This window comes from Notolabrus celidotus, chromosome 8 (genome assembly GCF_009762535.1).
Source record: "Notolabrus celidotus isolate fNotCel1 chromosome 8, fNotCel1.pri, whole genome shotgun sequence".
Taxonomy (NCBI): Eukaryota; Metazoa; Chordata; class Actinopteri; order Labriformes; family Labridae; genus Notolabrus; species Notolabrus celidotus.
The window spans coordinates 719,231-726,272 of record NC_048279.1 but is presented as its reverse complement, the minus strand read 5'-3'; the positions used below and the strand labels follow the sequence as shown (position 1 = coordinate 726,272).

Genomic DNA, 7,042 nt, shown 5'->3' with positions numbered 1-7,042 from the left:
CCCTATCCCCCCTGAGCTTCCGCTTGGACCTCGGTACCTCCAGGAGCAGCTGATCAGCTGACCTGAGGCACCGAGCAGGGGCATAGAGATGGATCAGCTCAGAGAGGTAGGGCGGGGCGAGACCATTTAAAGATTTAAAAACAAATAAAATAATCTTAAAATGGACTCTAAAATGCACAGGCAACCAGTGGAGGGAGGCTAAAATGGGCGTTATGTGCTCCCTTTTACGTGCTCCAATTAAAAGGCGAGCGGCTGCATTCTGGACCAACTGGAGACGTGCGAGGGAGGACTGACTGATTCCTAAATAAAGTGCATTGCAGTAATCCAGCCGGGATGTGACAAAGGCATGGATTACTGTTTCAAAGTGCTGTCGTGCAAGGAAAGGCTTCACCTTTGCCAGCTGCCTAATGTGAAAAAAGCTGGACTTTACTATAGAGCTGATCTGCTGATCCATCTTAAAATCACTGTCAAGCTTAAAACCCAAGTTTGAGACTTTCGACTTAAAATAGACGGCCAAAGGGCCAAGATCAACCGGAGGGAGTTCACAAGGGCCACTGGGACCAAACACCATTACTTCTGTCTTTTTTTCATTGAAGTTTAGAAAGTTCAAAGCCATCCATGCTTTGATGTCTTCAAGGCACGCAAGAAGTGGTGAGAGGGAAAAGGCATTTTTCATTTTCTTTTTTTTTTACATCCATGGCTGGCACTGCAAGCTACTTCAGTCAGCCATTAAAGTGTAAATTCAGGCTGCAGCATTATTGTTACTGAAAGGTTGTGTTTGCTGCCACAGAAGATAAATAAAAAAGTCTCTGTTTCTGTAACGTTACTACAGCTTCCCTCTGCATTCTTTCCAGCAGAGTTGTGTGAAAAGCTAGTTACCAGCTATTTTAAGTCAATTAAAATAGTTGAAAACAGAGGTCTCCCATCTGCTAGTAAGTAACTTTTACTTGTGTGGGTCATTAGGCTATCTTAGTATCTCATTGCTAGATTGCAATTCCTTACTTTTGTAAGCCCCAGTCTGTGAAAAGGCTGATACTAGCTCATGCATTTGAGCGTCATTATAGTACATGTAAACCTTTGTAGCAGCACCGCAGCCATCTACAGTAGTTATTTTAATTCATTGGGCCTCATGAAAGAACAGTGACAATAAATTAACATTGATTCTTACAATGCTTGTGATACTTTTTGCATAGAACCATTAGCAGTGGAGAGCCTTTCACCTGCAGTGAATGAAGCCCTACCAAGACACAGACCACCATCACCTGAGGAAGCAGTATCACCAGGAGTCAGTGTAAAGAGACCTTCTTCCAAAGGTGACTTTTTGTTTTTACACATAATCTCTCTTTTCATATTCTAGTAAAGTAAGTTGATCGGGCACCTGAAATTAATCACATCTGACATCAGCTTAAAGTCCACTGTGACCAGCATTAACCGTTACAGGAGCATTAAATTGTCCTTGCTTGCTGCATGCCTGGTGTTGTGAGTCTTACTAATGCAAGAACAACCCCTGATGGCGTCAACTGACTTTTGACTTCTTGCATGCTTCTGTTTATTTTTATTTACAATTTCATCTTTCTGCTCACTCACAGGTAAAGTCACCAAAAAAAGAACTCCCTGGGAGCAGACAGAGGTGCGGGCAGTCGAGAAGCACATGAAACAATTCATTACTTCTTGTATTGTGCCAGGAAAGAGGGACTGCGAGAAATGCCTAAGAGCAGAACCAGAAGCTCTGAAATACAGGGACTGGCAGAACATAAAATTGTACATTCACAACCGCATTACTGCCTACAAAAAGAAAGTGCAGAGAACATAGTATGGAGATGCTGTACATGTTGTGTTTATTACTGCCAACTGAGTGTTAAAGATACAGTGTTTGAATCAGTTACAGTGTTGTTATACAGTTAGTGTTAGTTGTGTCGGCCTTTTGGGAGTGGGGAGGGGCTATTTATCAAAGTAGATTATTTTGGTGTGAGTTGTCTAGTCATGTTACTCAAAATAATCCACAGACCTTGTTATGAGCAGTGCGTGGTTGCAAAGTTAAACCTAAATCGGTCCCCCCAAAAACCAGGACAAAACTGATTTTTTTCAAATTAGTTTTTTAGAGCACAATTTAGTGCCATTGTATTAGAGAGAAGGCAGAAATCTCTACGGCCAGTATCTCCAAAACTAAATAACTCACACCAAAACTATTTAGATGGATAAATTGATTTGATTTTAATTTTCAGGTGAACTGTCCCTTTAAAGCCTGATGATGGTCTGTAACAACAACATGCTTATGTTTGAGGGAAACGACCTGTAGTAACCCCTTGGGTCGCGTATGTTAGAGACAGTAAATCAGCTGTTTGTTTATCCTGGAAGGAAATCCTCAGTTTGCCTTTTGTTGACTCTGACACAGTCTCATGTCTGATGACCGTCTGCTGCTCTCAGTCTATCAGCTGCTGCTTCCTGTTGGGTCAAAAGGTCGCAGCGCTGCAGGGAGGGGCACAGATTAATTACTTTGTTCATTAAAAAGTTTAATGTGAAATGTAAATGAGAGCTTGTCTTTTGGATTATAACCCATGACATTGCTATGAAACAAATGTTTTTGGACACACCTGGTAGATGACTACTAGTTTTATTAAGGTGGTGATGAGTTTTCGGTGTAGTATTTACAATATACTGTGGTTTCTTGGTGGTTGAAAATAAGAACTCTGCATGACATATAGAGAAAGAGTAGCTCTTAAAATGAAAAGTAAAATGTTTAAATGTCTGACTTTTCGTGTGAAAGATATTGGTTTGACATCAATTGCTGAACCATCATTTACTACTAAATTCTTAGCACTTAAGTGACCACTGATATCAAAAAGATAAACACACACAAAAGAGTCAGAACAATGTTTCTAGTATAAATGCTCCTTTATTTACCTTGTTTCTACAATTAAAATAGGAAGTCTAAAGGTTCTGGAATAGGTTACATACTGTATATGTAATGACTCCATTACAGGTAGATAGCAGTTTACAGGACATGTCAAAGGAGTGTCTGTATGTGCTCTGCCATTTTTGTAGTGACTGTTCTGACAGTAAAAAGACAGGTGAGATACAATAAACTGATTATATCATATAAATAAACTGTTGTTCCAGCAGGGTCCCCAGTAATCACATTGGGAATTTGTGTGAATTATGCGAATTATATTTAAATTATGTCCCCTAAAACCATGTTTACTGGATATTTCATACGTCCCCATTTAGCATGGTCAAAACATTACTTCATCAATTCAGAGTTTTGAAGGCGTGTATGAGCTAACTAACCAATGGCAAGTTTACCTGATTTTTTTCATACTTCTAGAGCCTGTAGAAAGGGTGGTCCCCACGTGATGATGAGAAACGAGGTACCCATTTCACATAAAAACCAGTATGTGTGTGTGTGTGTGTGTGTGTGTGTGTACTTAATAACAGGAGTGGAATCAGGTGTGCGGGAGTTTGGCAGCAGATGCACTTAATTGCCAATCACCCTGATGTATAGACTGAGCTCCTACTCCACCAAGCTGCTGGATCATAGGGTGCATCTCAAAGCTCTACACTGCAGTCTCCTCGGTCGAACCGGAAGTACTTACTGACGCACCATTTTAACTTGCGTCCCAAAGCTCTAAACGCTGCTGGAGGAGAGAGGAGCGAGGAGCGAGGAGACTGATCCGAGGAGGGATAATTGAGGAAACACGAGAGCAGACTTTGTTGAAGTCTTTTCTCTGACAGACACGCCCCCTTATCGGATATCACCCACCGATTGGACGCTGCAGCGGCTCGGACTTAACGAAACTTAACATCAGCTGAGTTTAATAACAGAGAAAAGACGGACCTTAAAACAGTCACTAAGGGTGCCCTGAAACAGACCATAAACATACGTTGGTTTCTAAACAGTTTGTATGTGATGAACTGAAATTAAAAAGTGTTTGATGTGAATTTTAAACACAAAATACTGAACTCAAAATCATAAAGTCAATATAACAGAGGATGGATTATGTTATATCTGATTGTTTTTGTCAGATTCACTGTCTAATGAAATAGAGTAATAGAGTTTAATATCATAGATAGAATATATGATCAGTTATTTCTCCTGTTAGTTTCCCTGTTTGTTCTCGTTTCCTTCATGAAGAGAATAAAAGTCTGACAGTAAAGTTTGTCTGTTAGTAAAAACACTTGTTATATTTCCTGTCAGGTTAATAAAGTTTCATATGAGGCTGATCATTAATGAGCACGGGGTTTGAAAAGAATTGGTTTATATTTTCCCTTGAAGTAATAAATAATTTATTAATGAGGCATTTTACCGGTGAATCGATCCATGATGCTTTAGGACAGAATAAACAGAGAGCTGATTCTCTTCATGTGCAAGTGTGTGTTAAACATGTAAACACAGAGACAGAGCTCTGTTACTGTTTATATTGATCAGAGTTATTACAGTGAACATGTGTGTTAAACAGGTGTGTGTTAAACAGGTAAACACAGAGGCAGAGCTCTGTTACTGTTTATATTTATCAGAGGTATTACAGTGAACATGTGTGTTAAACAGGTGTGTGTTAAACAGGTGTGTGTTAAACATGTAAACACAGAGACAGAGCTCTGTTACTGTTTATATTTATCAGAGGTATTACAGTGAACATGTGTGCAGACACAAACAGCTGTTAAAGCTGTCATCATAAACCGACGTCGCTTCACGTGACGCTCCGGAGGAGAGGACGTCTCATTTCTCTAAATACAAATCTCCTCTCTCCTCTCGTTTTAATTTCCTCGCATCTCTGGTGGGCGGAACTAAGATGCGAGGAAGAGATGCGAGTAAACGATGCAAGGATGGACGTTTAGAGCTTTGAGAAGCACCCATAGACACTGGCTGTTTTCGAAATGGCTTGCTGCATACTGCCTACTAATGTAGTAGTCAGTAGGTACTGCATACTACATACTGCGTTTGAATTTAGTCTGTAGTCTGTTCTGTTTGATCTGTGTTGCAGGATGCTGGGTCAGGCGTCGCTGGATTTTTCGTTGTGGAAAGCAGAAGTAAACAAAGACCAAGCTGATAGAGAAACTGCTTCTTTAGCATCACTTATGATTTAAAAAGTTAGGAAGTGGTTTATATGGAATTTAATAATCTTCACTTCACCCGTCAAAAAAGAAGGAAAAAGAAAAAGCGGAACAAGTGCTGTGCATTGTGGGAAACAGAACGTGAGGCAGACTGGTCCGATGAATACTGTGAAATTTTCCTGAATCAGTGGACATCAGGGGAGTTTTTGCTTACTGCAGATTTTGCTCTTGTTCACATACTGCTTACTACATACTGAGTTTTGGACAAATCAGTACGTACTGCTAGTACAGTAGGCGGTTTCAAAAACAGCCACTGCTTCATGGTCAGTCTAGATCCAGCCAGTCTTCTTTAAATCCTTTGATTTGTATTGAATACCAACTAATAACATTTCAAAAAAAAAAATAATTTCTTGAACATTTTACAAAATTACAAACTGTCAATGAGGATGGTAAACACAGATTGCAATCAATCACAGTGCAAATAACAAAAAGGGAATCATATAAGGAAAACAAAACAAAACAAAATATTGTAAAACAACAAATAAGGTGCATCAGGGCTACAGAGTGAGTCAGGCATCCAAACACAACATAAAGCAGAGCAGAGGCACAAACAGGAAATTGAAGATCAGCGTAGCAAATAGATGATTGGTCAGTACATATATGATAATTTGACATAGTGTGGTCTAGACCTCCTATGTTTGTAAAAGCGTCTTGAGATAACGTTTGTTGTCATTTGGCGCTATACAAATAAAGATTGATTGATTGATTGATTGATATATAGAAAACAGTTTGGGACGAGGGGACATCTCATTTCAAATTTCTTTCCATGTTTGGCTGTTATAATAGTGGGAAAAGAAAATATATATATACATGTAATATACACATACACACATATACATACAAATATACACATACATATATACACACATGTATACACATATACATATTTCAAATTAAAATAAATGATGAGCAATGTCTAAACGTATCTTGCTCATAATTTTACTCGTCTGTAGTTTTTTAGGGCTTATAATTTATCCACTTTGCACAATGGATATGGTATTTACCCAGTCATAAAAAAATATTAATAATATCTGAAACTGAAATAATATAATAATAACCAAATCATCCATGTAAAAAACAATATGATGTAATTCAAAGGATGGAACATCAGTTATTTTATATCTGACCAAAAAGACTGAGAGATGGGACATAGAAAAAAAGAGATGTTCCAGAGTTTCATCTCCGTTATTGCAGAAGGAACATAGACCTATCTCAAATTGAAATCTGTTTTTAGAAAATCTGATACAGGATACATCTTATTAAGGATTTTGAAATGTGTTTCTTTAACTTTGGGTAGAATAGGCTGTTTAATACATTTAGAGTCCGCTTTGTTTAATGTGACAGAATTCTCCAGATTAGGGCTCTGTCATACTAATACCTGCTCTCCTCAGCCAGCAGTGCTCCGTCCAACTCCTGCCTTCATTCCACTCCTCTGCTACTCTGAACCTGAACTCACAAACGGATCTCAGGACTCTTTATTGGATTCACACTTCATCACCTGACTCAAGCTAAGACTCCTGATTACATTGTGATCATCAGGAATAAATCTTAACTCCTTCAACCTGCCTCAGTCCCTGTGATCTGCCCTTGGGTTCACAGGACTAGTTTTTCCTAACAGGGCCAACCATGGGACCGATGTGCAGGGCACATCTATTCAACTTCTGCTTATCTGTGTTTACAACCACCATGTACGCCTAGTACATCATCAGCGTGCTGGTAGGTGTGTGCAGTTGGAGAGTAATGTAGCATGGAGGAGGCTAACCAGAGAGGCTCTGGATTTTGGAGGCATTTCAGGCAAGTCAGAGGGCAGCTGGAAATATCTGCAAAGCTAAAGTCTCCAGGGGTGGAGGTAGCTTAGCAAAATTTAACACAACCAATTTAATCAAGCATTTAAGGAATCATCATGCCAAAGAATACAACCAGTTCAATC

The 7,042-nt window shown here is 39.2% G+C and overlaps 1 long non-coding RNA gene across 1 annotated transcript; it reads left to right on the top strand.

Moving 5' to 3' along the window:
• The first annotated feature begins 1,208 nt into the window (after nt 1–1,208).
• LOC117817891 lies at nt 1,209–2,530 on the top strand. Its single transcript, XR_004632251.1, has 2 exons — nt 1,209–1,313; nt 1,590–2,530. It is a non-coding gene; the product is annotated as an uncharacterized LOC117817891 (long non-coding RNA).
• Nucleotides 2,531–7,042: the final 4,512 nt, after the last annotated feature.